At 43.9% G+C, this 27,643-nt stretch overlaps 1 protein-coding gene across 2 annotated transcripts in view; it reads right to left on the reverse strand.

The window, feature by feature from the left end:
- The window catches only part of LOC311131426 (bifunctional heparan sulfate N-deacetylase/N-sulfotransferase 2-like), a 176,958-nt gene that overhangs the window by 95,962 nt on the left and 53,353 nt on the right, over positions 1-27,643 (reverse strand). For both annotated transcript variants that reach the window (XM_084164402.1, XM_084164405.1), the window contains exon 2: positions 2,091-2,128. The gene's annotated coding sequence lies outside the window, so the exon portion shown is untranslated. The remainder of the gene's footprint in view (positions 1-2,090; positions 2,129-27,643) is intronic.

Raw genomic sequence — 27,643 nt, forward strand, 5'->3', positions numbered from 1 at the left:
AAGCCCCTTCACTGGGATCCAGTAGCCTTTGATATGGGTGGCTGCCCCCCTGTCAAGATCTGTTATCACGCTCACTGCAGAGACGGGATACAGATATGTGTGTGTCTTTGTGTCGATGTGTGTGTGTGTGTGTGTATGTGTGTACATGTTCGTCAGTTCACATTTCTGTTTTTGGATGTTAAAATCAGATAAAGTTATTCAGGTCTAATCCCACTTCAGAATCCAGGTCAAAGTCTGTGTGAGAACTTTCTGTGAGACTGTGTTGCTGTTGATTCAGGTAAAGTTGGTACAGTGAGTGAAAAAAGTATTTGATCCCCTGCTGATTTTGTACGTTTGCCCACTGACAAAGACATGATCAGTCTATAATTTTAATGGTAGGTTTATTTGAACAGTGAGAGACAGAATAACAACAACAAAATCCAGAAAAACGCATGTCAAAAATGGTATAAATTGATTTGCATTTTAATGAGGGAAATAAGTATTTGACCCCTCTGCAAAACATGACTTAGTACTTGGTGGCAAAACCCTTGTTGGCAATCACAGAGGTCAGACGTTTCTTGTAGTTGGCCACCAGGTTTGCACACATCTCAGGAGGGATTTTGTTCCACTCCTCTTTGCAGATCTTCTCCAAGTCATTAAGGTTTCGAGGCTGACGTTTGGCAACTCAAACCTTCAGCTCCCTCCACAGATTTTCTATGGGATTAAGGTCTGGAGACTGGCTAGGCCACTCCAGGACCTTAATGTGCTTATTCTTGAGCCAATCCTTTGTTGCCTTGGCCGTGTGTTTTGGGTCATTGTCATGCTGGAATACCCATCAACGACCCATTTTCAATGCCCTGGCTGAGGGAAGGAGGTTCTCACCCAAGATTTGACGGTACATGGCCCCGTCCATCGTCCCTTTGATGCGGTGAAGTTGTCCTGTCCCCTTAGCAGAAAAACACCCCCAAAGCATAATGTTTCCACCTCCATGTTTGACAGTGGGGATGGTGTTCTTGGGGTCATAGGCAGCATTCCTCCTCCTCCAAACACGGCGAGTTGAGTTGATGCCAAAGACTTGATTTTGGTCTCATCTGACCACAACACTTTCACCTCTGATTCACCTCTGAATCATTCAGATGCTCATTGGCAAACTTCAGACGGCCCTGTATATGTGCTTTCTTGAGCAGGGGGACCTTGCGGGCGCTGCAGGATTTCAGTCCTTCACGGCGTAGTGTGTTACCAATTGTTTTCTTGGTGACTATGGTCCCAGCTGCCTTGAGATCATTGACAAGATCCTCTCGTGTAGTTCTGGGCTGATTCCTCACCGTTCTCATGATCATTGCAACTCCACGAGGTGAGATCTTGCATGGAGCCCCAGGCAGAGGGAGATTGACAGTTCTTTTGTGTTTCTTCCATTTGCGAATAATCGCACCAACTGTTGTCACCTTCTCACCAAGCTGCTTGGCGATGGTCTTGTAGCCCATTCCAGCCTTGTGTAGGTCTACAATCTTGTCCCTGACATCCTTGGAGAGCTCTTTGGTCTTGGCCATGGTGGAGAGTTTGGAATCTGATTGATTGATTGCTTCTGTGGACAGGTGTCTTTTATACAGGTAACAAGCTGAGATTAGGAGCACTCTCTTTAAGAGTGTGCTCCTAATCTCAGCTCATTTCCTGTATAAAAGACACCTGGGACATTTTTTACATTCGTTTTTCTGGATTTTTTTGTTGTTATTCTGTCTCTCACTGTTCAAATAAACCTACCATTAAAATTATAGGACTGATCATTTCTTTGTCAGTGGGCAAACGTACAAAATCAGCAGTGGATCAAATACTTTTTTCCCACACTGTATGTGATTCAGTCAATGTGAGCTATTGTAGGCTGGGGTCCACAAGTGAACCAATAATAGAACCAGCAAATGCAAAGCTCTTTGTGCTATGTTAAATTCTAAATCATCCTCTGACACCTATGGGAACTAACACATATGGGATGTGTGAACGTACACACACTGTATGAAATCACATACATACACCCACACCCAAAATAACATACACACAGGGGGTGTACACACACACAGAACAGCACACCCAGATGTCTTTGAAGAGCACCTTACCTCAGCGTGAGCAGCAGTCTATGAGGCGAGACGAGGGCCTGCAGAGAAGTGGAGAGAAACAGGATTCATTAAGGATCCAACTCAGTCACAACAATTGAACCCCTGCTGCTCACACCTACCTTAATATGAGCTGCCCACCTCAGCAAGTGAGCTTAAAATACACACAGCATCTTCACAGGAGTGTCTTCCATTTAAAAGAGAGAAAAAAGTGTTTCACGGTAGCCTAGTTTTAAAAGCATTATGTCACTCAGTCCTCCTCACAGCTTGAAGCCCCAGGGACGACAGAGCCAGAGATGAGGAGAGATGAGAGACGAAGAAAGACAAGTGGACTCAGTAGCATCATATGGTGGTATGATGCTGGAGGAGAGCCCTCACCTTGGCTTGACTAGACCCTGAGTCACCATATCCCTCTCTTTCTCCCAGGTGGTATTTGCTTTGTAGTGGGCAGAGACAGTTGATCCAGGGGCCAGAGAGAGAGAGAGGGCTCCCAGTCCAGACCCACAGAAGCAGTCTCTAAATAGTACGTTTCAACTAGCTTCCATGGCAGGACATGATAAGAAATATGGATAAATCCTATCACCTATCAGTGGTTATAAAGGAACTTATATTGGAGAGGTCCATGTTAGAGATACTGATGAGACACAGTCAGGGTTAGGGGGCTCTGGGGGCCACCAGCTACGGTGGCAGGTAGATCTACTGTATAATAATTGAGGTCCCAACAGGTCCCAAAGCATGAAGTTTTATCTTTACCTTGTCAGCTCAGACAGGACGACATAACAGTGGAGTTTATTAACTTTTTCGTAAACAAAATATTTTTTTGCAGCTAAAATTACACCAACAAAACACACAAAAACAGATGAACATGCTTTGTAATGTTTCTAAAACAATAAATGTATTATTAATAAGTAGTAACTAATGTGTTATATTGTTTAATAAAAAAAATGGTGACCTGAGTCTTTTAACCAAAATATCACAGATGAGACAAAAAAATTAACCTGCCCCTTTAAGGGCGTGAGGTTACCGTGGTAGCGCGACTAGTCATGTTTGTGCCCATGAGATTGAGTCTGACTAGTATAAGCGTTGTCTTAGCTTCCCTAACAGTTGAAACTCAAACATAGAAAAACAACCTACCTTGTGAACAAAACAATGTAAATAGCCAACAAACACAAGGACAAAGACTCACTTGAGTAGACTTTTATTTCAAGTAAATTAGACCAACATTTATGCCTGTGCACAGCGCTTCTAAAGCGCAGCCCCCAGCCAGGCAGTGTTGCAGCGTGAGGTGGAATAGGCTCGATAGGATTTGTAGTTCTTTGACTTGATTAATTTACCAGCTATGACACAAAATGGCGGAAATACTTTGAAAACCATTATATATTTTACTATAAATGTGATCATACTTTACATATTACATTTTAGTCATTTAGCAGACGCTCTTATCCAGAGCGACTTACAGTTAGTGAGTTCGTTTTTTTTTTTTTTTATACTGGCCCCCCATGGGAATCGAACCCACAACCCTGGCGTTGCAAGCGCCATGCTCTACCAACTGAGCTACATGGGCCTATTGACAATTTTTATTCATAAATACAAGTGAAATACTTGCACTGTGGAGCCCTGACCACCCGCCAATGTGGCTGGTGAAATAGACATCTTATGGAGGTAGAGGTTGTGCTGTAGCCTGCTACTTAACCTCATCTAATCCAGAAAACGCTGCTGCTGCATAAATGCATCACATGTCAAACGCACGTCGCCCCGATGGAGCGGAATCTGCCTGGCCAGATAAATAATGCACTGCTATAAAATATTAATAATACACCAGTACACAGCTTCACATACACTACATGACCAAAAGTATGTCGACATCTGCTCGTTGAACATCTCATTCCAAAATCATGGGCATTAATATGGAGTTGGTCCCCCCTTTGTTGCTATAACAGCCTCTACTCTTCTGGGAAGGCTTTCCACTAGATGTTGGAACATTGCTGCAGGGACTTGCTTCCATTCAGCCACAAGAGCATTAGTGAGGTCGGGCACTGATGTTGGGCGATTAGGCCTGGCTCGCAGTTGGCGTTCCAATTCATCCCAAAGGTGTTCGATGGGGTTGAGGTCAGGGCTCTGTGCAGGACAGTCAACTTCTTCCACATTAATCTTGCCAAACCATTTCTGTATGGACCTTGCTTTGTGCACGGGGACATTATCATGCTGAAACAGAATAGGGCCTTCCCAAGACTGTTGCCACAAAGTTGGAAGCACAGAATCGTCTAGAATGTCATTGTATGCTGTAGCGTTGAGATTTCCCTTCACTGGAACTAAGGGGCCTAGCCCGAACGATGAAAAACAGCCCCAGACCATTATTCCTCCTCCATCAAACTCTACAGATGGCACTATGCATTCTCCTGGCATCCGCCAAACCCAGATTCATCCGTCGGACTGCCAGACGGTGAAGCGTGATTCATCACTCCAGAGAACAGTTTCAATTGCTCCAAAGTCCAATGGCGGCGAGCTTTACACCACTCCAGCCGACGCTTGGCTGCTCGGCCATGGAAACCCATTTCATGAAGCTCCCGACGACAGCCGATTTTTACGCGCTACGCGCTTCAGTGGTCCCGTTCTGTGAGCTTGTGTGGCCTACCACTTCGCGGCTGAGCCGTTGTTGCTCCTAGACGTTTCCACTTCACAGTAACAGCACTTACAGTTGACCGGGGCAGCTCTAGCAGGGCATACATTTGTTGAACTGACTTGTTGGAAAGATGGCATCCCATGAAAGTGCCATGTTGAAAGTCACTGAGCTCATCAGTAAAGCCATTCTACTGACAATGTTTGTCTATGGAGATTGCATTGCTGTGTGCTCGATTTTATACACCTGTCAGCAATGGGTGTGGCTGAAATAGCCGAATCCACTAATTTGAAGGGGTGTCCACATACTTTGGTATATATAGTGTATGTACTGTATTACACATTACTGAAGGAAAATGTTCCCTCTAAGCTGTGCGCGTGCGCAGCTACCCACCAATATAATTCTACTCCTTTGCGCTCTGGCTCTGCCTACAACAAAATCACAGACTCAATCTTGCAAAGTTAAGATTTGTTTTGGTTTGTTGCATTGTAAAAGGGCTGATATAATGTTGATTCGATCACAGAAATAAATTAGCTAACTAATGGGGCGAACTCAGTGAAGTTCAATCTCTTGCGTCTCTGCGTGGCCTGGCATTTCTTCTGCGCAGAAGACGCAAGAGATTGAACTTCACTGAGTTCGCCCCATTAGTTTGCACTATATTGATCAAAAAAAAATCTGAGATCGAATCAACATTATATCAGCCCCTTTTCAATGCAACAAACTAAAACAGTTACGTGTGGTCTCCATTTCATGTGGTCTTTGAAAAGCAAGTCAGGTAAAAAGCTTGTGTCTTAATGTAAAGGTCAGTGTTGATTTTTGAGACAGGCTTGAATGTGCAAATAAGCCAATAGGCAGAGGGGTAGCCTACATTGTCTAATTCTCTGTATGGTAATAATAATAAATTGTATTTTGTAAAGTGTTTTCTTGCATCATACAAGACAATGCAATTTACAGTCACCTATTTGGTCTATGGTGTTACAGACCAAGTAAAAACATCATTAATTAATGTCAATCCCTGCATAATGTAAAAACATTTTTTAAAAGTATCATGCAATGCAGCCCTGCATTGAACATTACATACAGAATAGGCTACTGTAGGCTATATCATAGAAATTAAAAGCTATTTCCATGTGAAAATGTTATGGGATTTGCGCCATTGGATTTGTTGGTAGGCCACTCTGATAGGCCTACATTATGCTCAAATAGCCACAATAGCCTGTTGGCTACTGTCTAAAACTGTAAGGGTACAGCCTCAGTGTTCATTGTAAACACTCAGCGGAAGTTGCAGAAAATTCTCACAACGTTCAAATTTCCTAAGACCTCAAATTTGCTCAGTGCCCCAAAATGTTTTAAGGAACATTAATGATGACCCTCATTTACCCCTGGAACATATTTAGCCATACCCATGCCCAGCTCTCTAACCACTTATCATACAAGAAGGCACACAGGATGACATGTACACACGAGCGCACAACCACATGCACCCACCCACGGCACGCACACACAAGTGTACACACACCCTCTACAGCACTACAACAGACACCGACATCACCCATCGCTTTAATAAAGCAAATGAGGGATCATCTCACTGCTGTTACACGTATCTTGCAGCAGCACCGGCTCAAACAGGGACTGTTGCTATTGTTTACCCACTAAAGTTGCTGCAAATCTTATTCATGGCTTCATGCCGCTCCCATGATATATCCGCCAATTAACGGTGTAGCAGCACAAACACATTCCGCCCTGCTGGGGATGGTGTTGCTAATCCTATTGTCTGTGCCTTTCTACTCTCCCTCGCTCTCCCTCTGCAGCCATTCACCCCATACAGAGGGTGGTGGAGGGGGAGAGAGACACGCTCTCCCTCCTCCACTCTGCAGCCATTCACCCCATACAGAGGGTGGTGGAGGGGGAGAGAGACACGCTCTCCCTACTCCACTCTGCAGCCATTCACCCCATACAGAGGGTGGTGGAGGGGGAGAGAGACACGCTCTCCCTCCTCCACTCTGCAGCCATTCACCCCATACAGAGGGTGGTGGAGGGGGAGAGAGACACGCTCTCCCTCCTCCACTCTGCAGCCATTCACCCCATACAGAGGGTGGTGGAGGGGGAGAGAGACACGCTCTCCCTACTCCACTCTGCAGCCATACACCCCATACAGAGGGTGGTGGAGGGGGAGAGAGACACGCTCTCCCTACTCCACTCGGCAGCCATACACCCCATACAGAGGGTGGTGGAGGGGGAGAGAGACACGGGCAGCAGGTAGTAGATTAGTCCTGATTTAGGAGAGGGATTCTACTTGGGGCCCTCAGGGACGAATTACACAGCAGCCTAATAATCAGACCACACCGCAGGAAAGGGGGATGGAGATTTAAGATTCAACACTCTTCCCTAATGGTCTGACAGCCCTCCACTACTTAGCTTGGACTGAATGACAAACTGTTTACAGACATGGAAGAGTGAGAAGTTAATATTAGCGTAATAACTGTAAAGCTAACAGTTATCTACATCAGTGAGCAGCATTGGCATAGTCATATACAGGCCGCAGCAGAGAGAGCGAGGGAGCGGTTTTCTTTCTTTCTCTGCACTTTGCATTCATTCAGAATCCAGAGGCGGAGGACGTAGAGAAGGTTCATGAGGTGACATCTCTGAGCTGACAGCCAGGCACTCTTCCTCTCATGCTAATGCAGGCGCAGAAAACGTTATGCTCGGCTCCAATGAAAAGAGCCAACTTGAAAAGGTCAGGCCCAATGAGGGGAAATCCATTTGCAGAGTCCGTAAACACACACAGAGCACACATATTGAGAGAGCAAGCAGAATGAGTTAGTCGTAAATAAATATTGAGCATCGCTATCGTTTTCTCCGAGGTAATTTCTAAGCCAAGCACACTATAGATCAGAGTGAAATTGCAGCCAGAGATTACGTCAGAGAGAGAAGGGACACAACAACACCAAAGCCAGCTTAATGTGATACAACTGCCCTTCCGTTTAAAGTCTGAGGACATCTATTCTCTGATCCATATTTCACCAAGGAGAGAAGCAGACATTCTGTCCCTGTTTGCCACTCGCCGCCACCTCCCTACACATTTTCGATCTATCTTATACGTAACTGGCTGGTAAGACTGCCAGTAGGCTGGCTAATGCCCAAGCTTACTACATGTGTGAACCTTCGCTGGGATACTAAGCCAATGATACAGACCTAACCATGCATATTACATGGATATCACTAGGGATTTAACGATTCTCAGATACTCATCGGTCCACGATTCAAATGTTTAAGATATGACTGCATCGGTCCGCGGAGAACAAACCGATTCAAATGTAGCATGACATTGGTCAGAAAATCTATTCAAAGGTTACGAATCGCCGATTCACTTTTCTTTTTTTTATCCTCATATTACTTTCTTTCTACCTTCCAAACATACCTCATATTTTGTGACAACTGATGTGTCCTCTCCTTCAGTGTCAAACTAAGCATGTAACTGTTTTGACAGTCATTGATCTACAAGTAATTTTGCATGCCGAACAACCCCAGGGAACATATGTAGCCTAGTCAAATTGCGCATTGTGCCCAGCTTTGCGCGCTGACCAACACGAGGTAGGCGGCCTGTTCCTGATCTTGCACATCTTGCATGGCACCTTTAGCATTTAAATACTAAAATGGCTCGCGCTTTATTAGTTAAGTGACAACCCATGTAATTTGCTAGGTTATTGTTATCTACAGTGAGGGGAAAAAAGTATTTGATCCCCTGCTGATTTTGTACGTTTGCCCACTGGCAAAGACATGATCAGTCTATAATTTTAATGGCAGGTTTATTTGAACAGTGAGAGACAGAATAACAACAACAAAAATCAAGAAAAACGCATGTCAAAAATGTTATGAATTGATTTGCATTTTAATGAGGGAAATAAGAATTTGACCCCTCTGCAAAACATGACTTAGTACTTGGTGGCAAAACCCTTGTTGGCAATCACAGAGGTTAGACGTTTCTTGTAGTTGGCCACCAGGTTTGCACACATCTCAGGAGGGATTTTGTCCCACTCCTCTTTGCAGATCTTTTCCAAGTCATTAAGGTTTCGAGGCTGACGTTTGGCAACTCGAACCTTCAGCTCCCTCCACAGATTTTCTATGGGATTAAGGTTTGGAGACTGGCTAGGCCACTCCAGGACCTTAATGTGCTTCTTCTTGAGCCACTCCTTTGTTGCCTTGGCCGTGTGTTTTAGGTCATTGTCATGCTGGAATACCCATCCATGACCCATTTTCAATGCCCTGGCTGAGGGAAGGAGGTTCTCACCCAAGATTTGACGGTACATGGCCCCGTCCATCGTCCCTTTAATGCGGTGAAGTTGTCCTGTCCCCTTAGCAGAAAAACACCCCCAAAGCATAATGTTTCCACCTCCATGTTTGACGGTGTTCTTGGGGTCATCCTCCAAACACGGCGAATTGAGTTGATGCCAAAGAGATCGATTTTGGTCTCATCTGACCACAACACTTTCACCCAGTTCTCCTCTGAATCATTCAGATGTTCATTGGCAAACTTCAGACGGGCCTGTATATGTGCTTTCTTGAGCAGGGGGACCTTGCGGGCGCTGCAGGATTTCAGTCCTTCACGGCGTAGTGTGTTACCAATTGTTTTCTTGGTGACTATGGTCCCAGCTGCCTTGAGATCATTGACAAGATCCTCCCGTGTAGTTCTGGGCTGATTCCTCACCGTTCTCATGATCATTGCAACTCCACAAGGTGAGATCTTGCATGGAGCCCCAGGCCGAGGGAGATTGACAGTTATTTTGTGTTTCTTCCATTTGCGAATAATCACACCAACTGTTGTCACCTTCTCACCAAGCTGCTTGGCGATGGTCTTGTAGCCCATTCCAGCCTTGTGTAGGTCTACAATCTTGTCCCTGACATCCTTGGAGAGCTCTTTGGTCTTGGCCATGGTGGAGAGTTTGGAATCTGATTGATTGATTGCTTCTGTGGACAGGTGTCTTTTATACAGGTAACGAGCTGAGATTAGGAGCACTCCCTTTAAGTGTGCTCCTAATCTCAGCTCGTTACCTGTATAAAAGACACCTGGGAGCCAGAAATCTTTCTGATTGAGAGGGGGTCAAATACTTATTTCCCTCATTAAAATGCAAATCAATTTATAACATTTTTGACATGCGTTTTTCTGGATTTTTTTGTTGTTATTCTGTCTCTCACTGTTCAAATAAACCTACCATTAAAATTATAGACTGATAATTTCTTTGTCCGTGAGCAAACGTACAAAATCAGCAGGGGATCAAATACTTTTTACCCTCACTGTATGCACTGTTGAAAATTGTGTTTTACCAGCATTAAAGTAAGCTACCGGAGACATCACTCTCATCTGACTATAGCCTACCTGCTGAACGGGGCTTTTATTTAAATTGTTAAGGTTCACCATCAGCAATAGTTTTGGTAGTTTTGCTTTAAACAATCAGTGTATATGAAAAAATATATATATACAGGGGTAAAGTTGACAATTTATTTCATAACGAGGTAGGGCTGGGCGATATATCAAATGAATTTGATTTGGGGGTTTTTATGAGCTTTTATGTCCACCGGTTCTCATGTTGTCTTTTTGGTCTCGTCTCTTTTGCGCCTTCTTTTCTGTGTGCACCTTCCCATTTACACACACACACAGGTTTCGATACTGCGACCAAAGCAGTCACATTTGCGACCGTTTGACTTGGCAGTGCGACACATTTTGAATTGGTCGCGAGGGTGCCAGTGAAAATATTTACCAGGTCACGTTATTCAAACAGTAAATGTGCAAGTGCCCAAAAATAAACCAACTTTCTGAAGAGGTAACAATGACACGGGAATGCCCGTCTGTGTGTGTCAGGGCTCGACATAGCCTACAGGGCTCAGGCCTGGGGAGGTTCAACCCCGTCAGTGGCCCGCTTGGGCCAGTGAAAACAATATTGTAATCATATTTTTTTTAAATATAGGCTATATAATTGATACAAAAATAGATGGATTCCCGAAGCTGTTAGTTTGTTATGTTGATTATTTATCACACACGCACTGCACACATATAGCCTATAGATAATCTGTCGGGCAGAGAGAGCGCACAGCTTTCAAAAAGCTGGTTGTTGCATGGAGCACCTTTTTTTAATTTTTTTAATTTAACCTTTATTTAACCAGGTAAGCCAGTTGAGAACAAGTTCTCATTTACAACAGCGACCTGGCCAAGATAAAGCCGAAGACAATTTTTAGGGCCTTCCTCTGACACCACCTGGTACAGAGGTCCTGGATGGCAGGAAGCTTGGCCCTATTGATGTACTGGGCCGTACACACCACCCTCTGACAGCCTGTAGTGCCAAACAAAAACTCCAAGCATTGATTATGCAAGAATGGGCTGCCATCAGTCAGATGTGGCCCAGAAGTTAATTGACAGCATGCCATGGCGGATTGCAGAGGTCTTGAAAAAGAAGGGTCAACAATGCAAATATTGACTCTTTGCATAAACTTGATGCAATTGTCAATAAAAGCCTTTGACACGTATGGAATGCTTGTAATTATACTTCAGTATACCATAGTAACATCTGACAAAAATATCTCATAACACTGAAGCAGTGAACTTTGTGAAGACCAATACATGTGTCATTCTCAAAACTTTTGACCACGACTGTACACCGAAACACATTGAGACATTATTTTACTGTAATAGAGGAGAAGTTAACATTGTTAATGGTACCCTTTTTAGGTCTCAACTCCTCAAATTGCACACAAGAGCAGACACTACTAAAAACGGAGTGTCAATGAACATTGATTCTGGAAAATTAATACTCAATTTGTCGCGCCAGGCATTGCGGTGCCAGGCATTGCGGTACAACGTACCGCTAGCAGCATGTTAGCCAAAGACTATTATACTAGCTGTCTAGTCTGTGTTTTATAAATGTGCAATAAGAATAAAACACAATTATATAAGGAATTGGCAACTCGTTCTCATTCTGAGAAATAAGGTAGGCCACTTGATTTCAACATCTGAACAAAGTGGACAGACTGGCATGCTGTTCAAACAGTTGGAGATGGACAGAAGGGTGTGTTTTTATAACAAATCAACTGTTCTACCATGTTAGCTAGCAAATAGATCCAAGATGGCTAAACTTGAAATATAAAGATTAGCTGGCTACTCACTAGCACATGGGCTTGTGCTTGAGAGATTGTTTATGAGACCTGTGTTAATTTTCTAGAATGGCTGCTACAAGAAGTTAGTCATAATTAGTGAATGTGCATTATGCATGGTTCTGCATTTTTTTAAAACCAAAATGGCATTTTGATAGACAGACTTGAAATCCAGATCAGTGATTATTGCCAAAAAAAGCAGGCTAAACTATTTTGATAAAATTATGTAATTGTTAGCGGGTCTTATGGTTGTGGAACCGAATCGCACAGAATCGTTTCAAACTGAAACATATCGTTCCTGTATCATATCGGAGCCCATGTATCTAGATACGTATCGAATCATCTTGAAAGGGAAAGATGCACATCCCTAGTTATCACATGTACCCTCTCCTTACATCCCAGATTCCTAGCTCATTGCCTGAAGCATCTGTTCACACAGACACACAAAGCCAGCGTGAGGCAATGGCAATGAACATCTCTCATACTCCTGAACCACAACACATCACACTGTATAAAGGCTGGAGTGTAAACCCATTTCATTCAGACATGAATAGAGTAGACATGGAGGGGCTGAGAGAGAGAGATAGAGGATTTAGAACAGGGGGTGTGGATAGAGGCAAGGGGTGGAGGGGAGGGGGGTAGGCTGCTGGACGCTGGTGTTCTCTGGCCCACACTGCTGGGTCTGTGTGAGCTGAATGGCACCCAGCAGGCAGTCTTGGCCCCCTACCTCCATCTGCCCCAGTTCTCCACCCGCTACCCCATCCTTCACTCCCTCCCTCCACCACCAGGCAGGCAGAAAGAAGGCCACCAGGAGGTAGCCTAGAAAAAGTAGGATTTGTTTTTCAACAGAAGTAGCCTAGTACGGAAGCTTGTCCAATATAATATTTTGTTTACCATATCAAAACTTTTGTTCCTGTTTTTGAGTGTGAGTCAGGGCCCTGAACCACGCAAGCAACCAACCCACTCGATATAGCCTAATGCCAAGGGCAGCAGTCCTATCAAGAAGAGGCTATAGGCTTCTATAAAGGGTGTGAGATGAGACAAGAACATTTTCATTTCATGAGAAAAACAACCTTGCACTAAAAAGCAGCTTCCCATTTGCTGCCACCATCAGCTCATTTTCACACATAAACAATTTCACACACAGTGTGCAAGTTGGTTCAGCTCTGATAAAAAAATAAAAAAATGTAAAAAAGGCACATTCAAGGCACATAAGATGGATTTCAAGCCGTATATCTGATACGAGACCCAAATTGGTTTTTGCAGCTTCTCAGTAATAACAGTGTGAGATCTTCGGGGGCGATTGCTGCAGCCCCCTTCGCAGTGTGGATTTGGGTGTCATGGCTGTGTAAACAAACACTCCATGGACTAAAAACATGGAAGGGAGAAGGGTGTCTAATGCAAGACCCCATCCAGATAAGATATATCGCCTCAGAAATTAGCAGTGCAAGAAAAATGATTGGGATGCTTTGCTGGGCCTCTGCGGTTTCAGTTCATTGCCTCTACTTTAACTATTGTTTAGATACACACGGCGAGGCGTGGCTTAACGTGACCACGCCCACGTATAGGGTACAGCCGTAAGGTGCTCCCATTACTCCCATATAATTATTCTAACTTTGGCGTCATCCTAAGCAAACTACTGACACTTTTTTGTCGTTTCAATAAACGTTTTCAGCAGCCTCACTTCGTTATTAACATACTTGGCTGTCTCAACAACAAACGATTTGTATGACACTTATTCTGCCATTCTAATTTGTTACCCGACCTGCTAACACTGACAATAAAGCAGTCACATTATACTTACGTCACTGTTTGTTTACCCCTAGCTTTTTCGCCGGTTAGCTGACTGGCTAGCGAGAGAAGTTAATCTCGATCTAATTCACTAGTCTTAGATATGTCGCGCAACTACTTCCGGTCTTTGCCTGCCCTTGAATGGTCTAGGTATTTACAAAAATGTATACTTGCTGGCTTGCCTATATGTCCTTTCAACTTGCCGGAGACCAGCTGGGGAGACAACCCTACAAAATGGCCCAAAGTAGCCTATGGTGATATCTACACCTACTTGGTGGAATCTCTAGGTTCGCATAAATATCCAAATGCAGAAGAATATTATAACTGTTATTTGGACGGATACAGCTCACTAGTCCTTCCTACAAGCTAACTAGCAAGCTTTATGCAATACACATACAGTGAGGGAAAAAAATATTTTATCCCCTGCTGATTTTGTACGTTTGCCCACTGACAAAGACATGATCAGTCTATAATTTTAATGGTAGGTTTATTTGAACAGTGAGAGACAGAATAACAACAATAAAATCCAGAAAAACGAATGTCAAAAATGTTATAAATTGATTTGCATTTTAATGAGGGAATAAGAATTTGACCCCTCTGCAAAACATGACTTAGTACTTGGTGGCAAAACCCTTGTTGGCTATCACAGAGGTTAGACGTTTCTTGTAGTTGGCCACCAGGTTTGCACACATCTCAGGAGGGATTTTGTCCCACTCCTCTTTGCAGATCTTCTCCAACTCATTAAGGTTTCGAGGCTGACGTTTGGCAACTCGAACCTTCAACTCCCTCCACAGATTTTCTATGGGATTAAGGTCTGGAGACTGGCTAGGCCACTCCAGGACCTTACATTTACATTTTACATTTTAGTCATTTAGCAGACGCTCTTATCCAGAGCGACTTACAGTTAGAGTCATTCTTTTTTAATTTTTTTATATTTCTTTTTTTTACTGGCCCCCCGTGGGAATTGAACCCACAACCCTGGCGTTGCAAACGCCATGCTCAACCAACTGAGCTACATCCCTGCCGGCCATTCCCTCCCCTATCCTGGACGACGCTGGGGCAATTGTGCGCCGCCCCATGGGTCTCCCAGTCACGGCCGGCTACGACAGAGCCTGGATTCGAACCAGGATCTCTAGTGGCACAGCTAGCACTGCAATACAGTGCCTTAGACCACTGCGCCACTCGGGGGACCTTAACCTTAATATGCTTCTTCTTGAGCCACTCCTTTGTTGCCTTGGCCATGTGTTTTGGGTCATTGTCATGGTGGAATACCCATCCACGACCCATTTTCAATGCCCTGGTTGAGGGAAGGAGGTTCTCACCCAAGATATGACGGTACATGGCCCCGTCCATCGTCCCTTTGATGCAGTGAATTTGTCCTGTCCCCTTAGCAGAAAAACACCCCCAAAGCATAATGTTTCCACCTCCATGTTTGATGGTGTTCTTGGGGTCATAGGCAGCATTCCTCCTCCTCTAAACACGGTGAGTTGAGTTGATGCCAAAGAGCTCCATTTTGGTCTCATCTGACCACAACACTTTCACCCAGTTCTCCTCTGAATCATTCAGATGTTCATGGGCAAACTTCAGACGGGCATGTACAGTGAGGGAAAAAAGTATTTGATCCCCTGCTGATTTTGTACGTTTGCCCACTGACAAAGACATGATCAGTCTATAATTTTAATGGTAGGTTTATTTGAACAGTGAGAGACAGAATAACAACAATAAAATCCAGAAAAACGAATGTCAAAAATGTTATAAATTGATTTGCATTTTAAAGAGGGAAATACGTTTTTGACCAACTCTCAATTAGAAAGATTTCCTTGCGGGCGCTGCAGGCTTTCAGTCCTTCACGGCGTAGTGTGTTACCAATTGTTTTCTTGGTGACTATGGTCCCAGCTGCCTTGAGATCATTGACAAGATCCTCCTGTGTAGTTCTGGGCTGATTCCTCACCGTTCTCATGATCATTGCAACTCCACGAGGTGAGATCTTGCATGGAGCCCCAGGCCGAGGGAGATTGACAGTTCTTTTGTGTTTCTTCCATTTGCGAATAATCGCACCAACTGTTGTCACCTTCTCACCAAGCTGCTTGGCGATGGTCTTGTAGCCCATTCCAGCCTTGTGTAGGTCTACAATCTTGTCCCTGACATCCTTGGAGAGCTCTTTGGTCTTGGCCATGGTGGAGAGTTTGGAATCGGATTGATTGCTTCTGTGGACAGGTGTTATAATGAAAAGGTGCCTCTCGGTCCCAAAACACACGTTTTCGCAAGACTTGTGGGAGGAGTGCTGATGACGTCGCCCACTGTATGAGCTTTCGGTAGCCTGATTGTTCCAGACTGAGAAGAAATCCGCACACAATGCTTCCCTGACCACCTCCTGAAGTGGTCAGCCAGATCTGAACACAATCAGATCACAAAGCGACTTTTGTGGGTCTAGACCCGTCTTTTCAATGCAAACTTCATGATAGAAGTCACATGTAAGTGTCAAGTGTAGACATGACCAGAGGGACACAGCAGACACCAGCAAGGAGAAGGCCCACAGTTGTCATGGGAACCGCAGCCAAATACACACAAACTCTCTCAGAGCAAAGCACATTCACATTGAACAACATGACCAGAAGAACAAATACAAAGTGTCACCCGGAAGTTATAACATGGGAAAAGTGCAAAGCCCTGCGTTTTCTCTCAGGGATGGGACCGGCAAAGTGTTACATTTATGATTTGTGTGAGATAAAGGGCTGATAATTCTATTCGAGGTAAAAAGGATTAATACATGTAGGCCATCTCCCAGGGGCTGCTGGGGACACAGCACAAGGGCCATCTGAATGGGAGGGGACTGCTGGCCTGGGCTCTGTTGTGGTGAATTCAGTACAAGCTCTGTGTAAACTGTAACTCCCACAGTTCTCCTTGGCAGACTACTCTTCCCCCACTCACACAGACTACTGAGATCTACTCTGCAGAGAACCACAGGTAAGGAGAGATGACATTCAGTTCCCAGAGAGAGAAAGAGAAGAGAGAGAAAAAAGAATGTCAGTTCTCATAGATATTGGCTTTCTAATTCTCCTTCTGCCCACGCTTTATTCTACAGACTGTAGCCTCACAAACAAACACATAAAACGTTTCAATGCTCGCTTCTACGGACTGCCGAGGTCCCAGGTGAGGTGAGGCATCTACAGACCCTGAGCAAAATAGTTCCACACTCAATAAACAATTTCTATAGCAACAGCACAAGTCATCTCCAAGTACCAGGAGGTTATTTAGAGCAAACCAAAGGTGGGAGAAACAGTCTCACACCTCACACACAACGGCTTTTCAACCTAACGATTACATTCCGATTAATTGCTGTAAGGCTGAAATAGAGAATTATCGAGAGTGAGAGCTGTGCCCCTCCGCTCCACAGGGATATCCACGGAAACCAACTGATTTAGGCCTGATTTATGCCTTTAACAGCTGGAGGGGAAGGACCAACAAGACTGGGCTCACAAACCGCATACAGTGCAGCTTGACAATGCTCGATTAGTTGCACATTATGGAACCACTCCAGAAGAACAATGCGGTAAATACCAAGGAGATGATGCTAACACCTCTTTATTCTGCCTCGCTCCCATTTCAGGGACAAATATTAACTGTTCCTCCCTGGTCCTGGCCAAGAACAAAACGAGAGTGGAGACAGAAGGGGAAGATTGCAGAGGGGAGGAAAGGGGAGAGATAGAGGAGGGGAGAGGTGGAGGAGACGGATCTGCTTTTCAAAAAAGAAAAATACGTAATTCAGTCCTTTCTTTTCCTTTCTATATTTTTTTTCTCAGACTATCCGCCAACGCAAAGGCCTGTCTCTCTCCGTTATCGTTCGCCCCCAGTGTACCTAGCCTCCCCGAGCCTCATCCCCCCCATTATACAGTCCTATCTGCCACAGGAAATTAAACGTCCATATTTGGGCCTCTCAGAAAGCAGGCCTCTACTCTAGGGACGGGATGCCCATTACTGCTCATCACTTATTAACCATCATTTATTCACATTACTTTAATAAAATATTTCAGTTGTGTATATTATATTTGTTTTATTTGATGACTTCATTATTTCATTCCAAGTCATCATCTCATCCCTATAGAGCTGCTGCCTACGCTGTCTGACAAAATCACTATTTTAGTAGTTCTTCAAAGTTAATAAGGCATACTTTTATGACTGCTGAATACCAACTTTCAGTCACTTAGATCATGTATTTTCAGGTAGAGATAGCAACTGCTCTCTATTCCTCTCAATCGCGCATTCTTGTCTCTTTTAAGTAGCAGGCATAAAAGAAACACAGACTGGACAAGTAGGTGTGCAATGGATTATGGTCATTGGAGTTAATTACCACGTTTTCTGTGCTAAATAATGTAGAATATTGTCAGAACACAGAACAAAATGGAATTCAAATAATTGAACTGATGTCGGTCAATTAGTTGCTTAAAAACCAAAAAATAACAGAAATGTCGGTTAATCGCTCAGCACTAATGGAAGCACACATGCATACTCACACAAATAGTTCATTTCCACCTGCTGATACACACACAACTGAAAAGTTGAAAGGAATAGGAGAGCGACAGCACAGGGACTGTACATCAGACACACAATCTGGGGAGAATTAAGCCATTTCCAAAGAAGATTGTATTTGAAGAGTTCTGAAGTGTAGAACTAGACACTAAATGGGTTGGGGCTGTTCAAATACCCTACAGGATGCAGGCTGCTATGGCCATATACCTTAGCCAACAAAGCCTAGTCCGGCAGAGGGAGAGATAACGTCAGGCAGTGCCGCAGACTCCAGCCCGGCCCGCCACACAATGGGCCCTATCGCTAGCCTTGCTCCCCACTTTCATGTCCTCATTAAGATAGCGCTCCAGCAATTAAACTCTAAACTTTAATGTGAGCGCCTAAGAGAGGGGAGGGAAAGGAGGGTGAGAAAAGTGTGGGAGCAAATCATTTTCATTTTGGTAAAGAATAGAAAATTGGGGTCGGACTGATTGAAAGTTCGAGTTTTCCAAGTTTCGAGGGAGGTGAAAATGACTACATGGAGCGATAGAGGAGAGGGTACCAACATGAGAGGAATAGGTTACAGGAGGCAAAAATTAAAATAAGAGAAATACATTTCCCACGAGTCGAAGGGTGTTGGTTCCAACTGGCATCTCATTACTTTGCTCTCCGGGCGGCAGGGAATCTATTAACACAACAGTTTTACTGAGACACATGGGAGAGAGAGACGCAGAGCCTTCCGGGGAGAATATGGGAGAGAGATTAATTGACAAAAAAAAAAGGGAGAGAGCGGGCTTGGGCGATATACTGTTTATACCGTATACCGGGGAATTTCGAAATACCGACGGTATGATTTTCAATATCCCCTCGCTGGGGCTGCGGGTGTGCGTGCTACGCCACTGCTTATAAACTATAGGTTAAGTATAACTATAAGAAACCTAAGATGTGTCAAATTAAATATATCCAGCTCAGGGCTCCAGCTATGCATTTGGTTTTCTAACTTGCTAGCTAAGTGGCTAGATGTCAAGATCAAGCGTCTTGGTTACAGCAGAGACATTCAATATCCTCCTGGATGAAGATCCCTGTTGCCTAACTTGTTTTGTGCGTCAAACATTTTTTAAAATTTGTATTATTATCTTTATTTATTTTTTAAATAGCTCCCCTTATGTGCACATTCGATAATACCGTATTCCACGGTATGGCACAGAAACGGTATGACGGTTTGAAAATCTGGATACCGCCCAACCCTAGGAGAGATGTGCTGACTGAGCTTGAGTGGGGTTAAAAGTAGAAGAGAAAAGGGGGCACCAAACAAGCTAAAAGCCCTTTTCTTTGTTTAATACTTTTAGCTTCCTCAGTAATCCTGGTCTTTACACATCAAAGGCTGATCAGATCACTCCCTGTCCCCATCTGGAGGAAATGGCAGCGAATCCTCCGACATGACTTGGTATTGGCAGAAGAGGGGCTCACATCACACAGAAAGGGACGGCTGAAATCAATCACACTACCATCCCTAACCCAGCATGTGTATGTCTACAGCGTGAAGGAATTTAAACACCATCACAAATACGGATTCCTAATACACAAGATGAACCAAGAAGACATTCATGCAACTGTGGGCCCTTGTTCTCCAGTGTGGTAAATCTGTCTATTAGCTCCAGCAGATGATCACAGCTGGCTGAGAGGCCCACTATGACATTATGATTTAACTCTTGGACAACAAACACATAGCTATGACATACAATGCAGTGCCTGGAGAAACACATTGTATGTTTCTGCCTTTAAATTGGAGAGGAGCACTGTGACGAGTATGTAGATGTAATCTATATATATATATATATATATATATATATATATATATATATATATATATATATATATATATATATATATATATCTGGCCTATTTGAATTCCATTTTCTTTCACACATGTATACATACAGTGCATTCGGAAAGTATTTACTTTTTCCACATTTTGTTACGTTACACCATTATTCAAAAATTGATTAAATAAAAATGTTCCCTCAATCTACACACATTACCCCATAATGACAAAGCAAAAACAGGTTTAGACATTTTTGCAAATGTATTAAAAATAAAAAACAAATACCTTATTCACATAAGTATTCAGACCCTTTGCTGTGAGACTCGAAATTGAGCTCAGGTGAATCCTGTTTCCATTGCTCATCCTTGAGATGTTTCTACAACTTGATTGGAGTCCACATGTGGCAAATTCAATTGATTGGACATGATTTGGAAAGGCACACACCTGTCTATATAAGGTCCCACAGTTGACAGCGCCTGTCAGAGCAAAAACAAAGCCATGAGGTCGAATGAATTGTCCGTAGAGCTCTGAGACAGGATTGTGTCGAGGCACAGATCTGGGGAAGGGTACCAAAACATTTCTGCAGCATTGAAGGTCCCCAAGAACACAGTGGCACCCATCATTCTTAAATGGTAGAAGTTTGGAACCACCAAGACTCTTCCTAGAGCTGGCCACCCAGCCAAACTGAGCAATCGGGGGAGAAGGGCCTTGGTCAGGGAGGTGACCAAGAACCCGATGGTCACTCAGACAGAGCTCCAGTTCCTCTGTGGAGATGGGAGAACCTTCCAGAAGGGCAACCATCTCTGCAGCACTCCACCAATCAGGCCTTTATGGTAGAGTGGCCAGACGGAAGCCACTCCTCAGTAAAATACACATGAAAGCCCGCTTGGAGTTTGCCAAAAGGCACCTAAAGGACTCTCAGACCATGAGAAACAAGATTCTCTGGTCTGATGAAACCAAGATTGAACTCTTTGGCCTGAATGCCAAGCATCACGTCTGGAGGAAACCTGGAACCAGGTAGTGGCTGCATCATACCGGCAGGGACTGGGACACTAGTCAGGATCGAGGGAAAGATGAACCGAGCAAACTGCAGAGAGATCCTTGATGAAAACCTGCTCCAGAGCGCTCAGGACCTCAGACTGGGGCGAAGGTTCACCTTCCAACAGGACAATGACCCTAAGCACACAGCCAAAACAACGCAGGAGTGGCTTCGGGACAAGTCTTTCAATGTCCTTGAGTGGCCAAGCCAGAGCTCGAACTTGAACCCGATCAAACATCTCTGGAGAGACCTGAAAATAGCTGTGCAGCAACGCTCCCCATCCAACCTGACAAAGCTTGAGAGAATTTGCAGAGAAGAATGGGAGAAACTCCCCAAATACAGGTGTGCCAAGCTTGTAGCGTCATACTCAAGAAGACTCGAGGCTGTAATCGCTGCCGAAGGTGCTTCAACAAAGTACTGAGTAAAGGGTCTGAATACTTATGTAAATGTCATATTTCCATTATTAAATGTTTTCATACATTTGCACAATTTTCAACAAACCTGTTTTTGCATTGTCATTATGGTGTATTGTGTGTAGATTGATGAGGGATTTTTTTTTGGATTTAATCAATTTAAGAATAAGGCTATAACATAACGAAGTGTGGAAAAAGTCAAAGGGTCTGAATACTTTCCAAAAAAGAGAGTTACATATACACACACACACATCCAAGCATCAGAGTTTGACCGCTGGGAGAGAGAGAGTGCTTTTCAAACCCACACAAAGACGGCGGCATCGGCGTGAAATCCACTCCATGAGATCTGAATTTAAATTTTAGTTTTCTTCCCGGGCTGTTCTTTTTAATGAGCAGTCAACAATAAAAAACTGACAATGAATTTTACAACTGTGCAGAGTAAGTAAAATGCTAAAGTCCTTAGGGAGGAAGAAAGCAGAAGAAAAAACACACAGCTGAGCTTCTGCCAAGTACTCAAAATTCTGTGATTATCACAGCTGAGAGGGAGAGCGGGGAGAGATGGAGACCGGCATCAGCAGCGCCAGGCCCATGAGATGCCAGCACAAACAAGTGACACACACCCAGGCTTCCCAACACTGATACACAGGCAGAGGGTAACCCAACTGGGCCTCATATAGGCCTCATATAGGCCTGCAAACAAACTCCAAAAACAAGTCACTCTGTGGCCTCAAGTACACCCCCTCAACACCAACCAAGCAAACAGGAGTCCCCAAAACAAAAACAGATATATACTGTATATAATATACAGTCCTAGGCAGCAACAGCTTTTTGGTCCACTAGCCACTGTGGCAGGTAGAAGAGAAAAATATACCAGCCACTCAGACTTTTGACCAGCCAAAATATTTCCCCCCAATAATTACATAACAATTTCTAAAACAAGAAATGTATTAGTAAGAAGTAACGTGGTATATTGCTACATTTCATTACATTTTTCGTGACCCTAGTCTTTTAATGAAAATATCAGATGAGACAAAATTTCAGCGGACCCTTTAAGGGCGGGAGGATACCGTGGTAACGTGGCCACTCGAGTCCTGTCATGTGTGTCTGTGAGAGATTTGGGATCTCACTAGTAGTAGACGGCGTCACTTCGCTATCAGTTGAAGCAGCAGATTCAAACTAACATTGAAAAACAACCGAGCTTGTGAACAAAACAAAGTAAATAGCCAAGAAACACTTTGTAGACTTTTGAGTAACAAATACCTAACGTAACAATGCTGTAACGTTAGAAGGAGGAGAAAAAAAAGGCTCATTTTTTTCTAGATTATTAACCGGAGTTGTAATGAACGAGGGAGAGAGAAGCTGAGCAGCAGTTCAAGCAGGCAGCGGTGGAGGGGCTATGCGGTGTGCGTCTGTGAGTGACGAGGAGAGCAGGGAGGGGGAGAGAGATAGCATCCAAGTCGACTCACACCGGTAGACTAACTTATTGCTAGTTACTTATCATCTCATATGATTACATAGTACCTGTCTTGACTGCATCAAACCGAAAGAAGCTAGTTAAGCTAGGGTTGTTCCACCTTAAAAAGCACAAGAAATAGGATTGACACCCACAATTGTTCTGAAATCGTCTCTGTAGTTAGCATTCCTGAAACATTTTGTTGAAATATAATTTGATCTCTGAGAAATTAAGCTAATTGATTGCACCCAAATTGGCCATTTAGCACTCAACTTCCGATTTGGACCAAACTTCTTCCTACCAATGAGCAAGACATGACGAATCCCTCCAAAAATGTAAAACGCCACCCAAGGACCTCCCACATCCAATGTTCACTCAACTTTTTTCCGGCACTGAGCAAATTTCAGGTCTGCTGAGCGCGAAATTCTGTGCAACTTCTGGTGCGCGTTTACTGTGAACACAGACTGTACCCTCTAAGTTACAGTTATAACAGTGGACGAGTAGGCTACTGTGGCTACTTGATTATAATGTAGGCCTATCAGTGGCCTACCATAAAAGACAATGGAGAAAATGCATCCCATAACATTTTAAAACGAAATAGCTGTTCTATCATTCAGCCTACAGTAGGAGCCAATGTGTTGTGTTCAATGTAGGCCTATATTCCATTAGACTTTGGGGGAAAAACATGTAGGGATTGACATTAACCGGTTCATCCACTTGTCCTTCAGACAAGGAGGTGACTGAAAATGTTATGTTGTTTGATGCAAGAAACCACTTTACAATATACAATTCATTCATTATTCCCATACCATTCTTACAGAGAATCAGACAAATTAAGCTACCCTCTGCCTATTGGTTACTTAGCTTATTCAATTCTGTCTCAAAATACAACACTGCCCAAAAATACACAGTGCATTCGTAAAGTTCAGACACCTTGACTTTTTCCACATTTTGTTATGTTACAGCCTTATTCTAAAATTGATTAAATAATTTCCCCCTCATCAATCTACACACAATACCCCATAATGACAAAGCAAAAACAGGTTTTTATAAATTTTTGCTAATTTATTACAAAATAAAAAACAGAAATACCTTACTTACATAAGTATTCAGACCCTTTGCTGTGAGACTCAAATTGAGCTCAGATGCCTACTGTTTCCATTGATCAAAACATCTCGATTGGAGTCCACCTGTGGTAAATTCAATTGATTGGACATGATTTGTAAAGGAACACAGCTGTCTATATAAGGTCCCAGAGTTGGCAGTGCATGTCAGAGTAAAAACCAAGCCATGAGGTTGAAGGAATTGTCCACAGAGCTCCGTGGCAGGATTGTGTCGAGGCACATATCTGGGGAAGGTTACCAAAAAATGTCTGCAACATTGAAGATCCCCAAGAACACAGTGGCCTCAATCATTCTTAAATGGTAGAAGTTTGGAACCACCAAGACTCTTCCTAGAGCTGGCCGCCCGGCCAAACTGAGCAATCGGGGGAGAAGGGCCTTAGTCAGGGAGGTGACCAAGAACCCGATGGTCACTCTGACAGAGCTCCAGAGTTCCTCTAGGGAGATGGGAGAACCATCCAGAAGGACAACCATCTCTGCAGCACTCCACCAATCAGGCCTTTATGGTAGAGTGGCCAGACGGAAGCCACTCCTCAATAAAAGGCACATGAAAGCCCGCTTGGAGTTTGCCAAAAGGCACCTAAAGACTCTCAGACCATGTGAAACAAGATTCTCTAGTCTGATGAAACCAAGATTTAACTCTTTGGCCTGAATGCCAAGCGTCACGTCTGGAGGAAACCTGGCACCATCCCTATGGTGAAGCATGGTGGTGGCAGCATCATGATGTGGGGATGTTTTTCAACGGCAGGGACTGGGAGACTAGTCAGGATCGAGGGAAAGATGAACGGAGCAAAGTAGAGCGAGATCCTTGATGAAAACCTGCTCCAGAGTGCTCAGGAACTCAGACTAGGGCGAAGGTTCACCTTCAAAAAGGACAACGACTCTAAGCACACAGCCAAGACAACGCAGGAGTGGCTTCGGGACAAGTCCCTGAATGTCCTTGAGTGGCCCAGCCAGAGCCCAGACTTGAACCCAATCGAACATCTCTGGAGAGACCTGAAAATAGCTGTGCAGCGACGCTCACCATCCAACCTCCCGAGTGGCGCAGTGGTCTGGTCTAAGGCACTGCATCGCAGTGCTAGCTGTGCCACTAGAGATCCTGGTTTGAATCCAGGCTCTGTCGTAGCCGGCCGCGACCGGGAGACGCATGGGGAGGCGCACAATTGGCCCAGCGTCGTCCAGGGTAGGGGAGGGAATGGCCGGCAGGGATGTAGCTCAGTTGGTAGAGCATGGCGTTTGCAACGCCAGGGTTGTGGGTTCGATTCCCACGGGGAGCCAGTATGAAAAAATAAAAAATAATAATGTATGCACTCACTAACTGTAAGTCGCTCTGGATAAGAGCATCTGCTAAATGACAAATGTTAAAAATATAGTGACAGTATCATGCTGTAGGGATGTTTTTCAGCGGCAGGGACTGGTAGCTTAGTGGGTAAGAGCGTTGTGCCAGTAACCGAAAGGTCGCTGGTTCTAATCCCCGAGCCAACTAGGTGAAAAATCTGTCGATGTGCCCTTAAGCAAGGCACTTAACCCTAATTGCTCATGTAAGTCGCTCTGGATAAGAGCGTCTGCTAAATGACTAAAATGTAAAATGTAAAATGTAAAGTACAGAGATCCTTGATGAAAACCTGCACCAGAGCGCTCAGGACCTCAGACTGGGGTGAAGGTTCACCTACCAAAGGGACAATGACACTAAGCACAAGTCTCTGAATGTCCTTGAGTGGCCCAGCCAGAGGCCGGAGCAACGCTTCCCATCCAACCTGACAGAGCTTGAGAGGATCTGCAAAGAAGAATGGGAGAAACTCCTCAAATGCAGGTGTGCCAAGCTTGTAGTGTCATACCTAAGAAGACTCAAGGCTGTAATCGATGCCAAAGGTGCTTCAACAAAGTACTGAGTAAAGGGTCTGAATACTTCTGTAAAAGTGATATTTCCGTTTTTTATTTTTTTATATACATTTGCAAACATTTATAAAAACCTGTTTTTGCTTTGTCATTATGGGGTATTGATGATGTGAATTTTTATTTTATTTTTTTTTAAATCAATTTTAGAATAAGGCTATAACGTAACAAAATGTGAAAAAAGTAAAGGGGTCTGAATACTTCCCGAATGCACTGTAACACTGCCTCTTGCAGAAAAAAAGCTCATTACCTGACTTGCTTTTCAAAGATGGCTAGAAATCCACACAATTTGTGCTCTTGTAGGAAGCAACCACTCCCCCACTGCTGACTAGAAATTAGCTATAACTGGGCTAATAACTCACTTACTAGCAAAGAATATGAACAAATGTACACACCTGGCTACATGCAGCTCTTCCTTTGATCTCAAAACAAGCGCATCTACTCGCAACCACTCAAGCTGTAAACACAATCCAGTTCAAAGTGAATGGCACAGATCCATAGCTGGCAATGGTCTACAGGGATACTGCAGCTCTGATTGGTTATGGCGCACCGGTCTGTGTAGAGTATGGGCCCCGAGTTGTGCCTGTCAATGCAATAGAATCCTACTCCAATGCGCTCTGCCTACAAGAAAATCTCTTGCATAGTTAGTTTTGTTTCGTTATGTTGCATTGAAAGTGGCTAATATTGCGTTGACAATTCGCACAGTAGAGGGAAACGTTGACAGTGTTAACTAAAGGGGGAAAACTAGAAAGTTGAGTGAAGTTCAATCTCGTGCTTCTCTGCTCGGGCTGATATTTCTTCTGAAAGGCAGTCCCGGGGGAGCTGCGCGCAGCTTAGAGGGAACATTGCCCACACCCCATGCCAATCCCACCTGAACAACCAGTATACAGTATCAGTTCTCTATGTTTGAAGCTGTGGCTTGGAGTATTGCTTTTCCATACTATGTAACGTATTCCCTGTGAATCTGGTAGATGTTTTTTTTTCACTGTTCAGAGAAATAAGAGTAATTGAAGTAGCTGGCATTATTTACCATAAAGTAGTGTGAAAGTAAGAGATTTTGACCACTAGATGCCGCTGTTCCTGCTATATATTGCTGGTTTCTTGTGTTTATTAAATAGATCACAACATTTCCTTTGCAACTTTGGGTAGAAAACCAATAGATTTGGCTCATGATGAAAATAAATTGTGGTCATCCTCACAATTCAAGTCAGTCCTCCATGAAAGAAAATCAGTGTGTCAAACATAGAGAACTGATACTGTACACTGAGTGTACAAAACATTAACAACAATATTGAGTTGCATCCCCTCTTTTTGCCCTCAGAACAGCCTCAATTCGTCGGGGCATGGACTCTACAAGGTGTCGAAAGCGTTCCACAGGGATGCTGGCCCATGTTGACTCCAATGCTTCCCACAGTTGTGCCAAGTTGGCTGGATGTCCTTTGGGTGGTGGACCATTCTTGATACACACAGCGTTGCAGTTCTTGACACAAAATGGTGCACCTGGCACCTACTACCATACCCCGTTCAAAGGCACTTAAACATTTGATCTTGCCCATACCCTATGAATGGCACACATACACGTCTCAATTGTCTCAAGGCTTAAAAATCATTCTTTAACCTGTCTCCTCCCCTTCATCTACAGTGATTGAAGTGGATTTAACAAGTGAAGTCAATAAGGGATCATAGCTTTCACTTGGTCATGTCATGGAAAGATCAGGTGTTCATAATGTTTTGTACAATCAGTGT

The sequence above is a fragment of the Coregonus lavaretus genome, assembly GCF_964263955.1.
Source record: "Coregonus lavaretus genome assembly, chromosome: 1".
NCBI lineage: Eukaryota > Metazoa > Chordata > Actinopteri > Salmoniformes > Salmonidae > Coregonus > Coregonus lavaretus.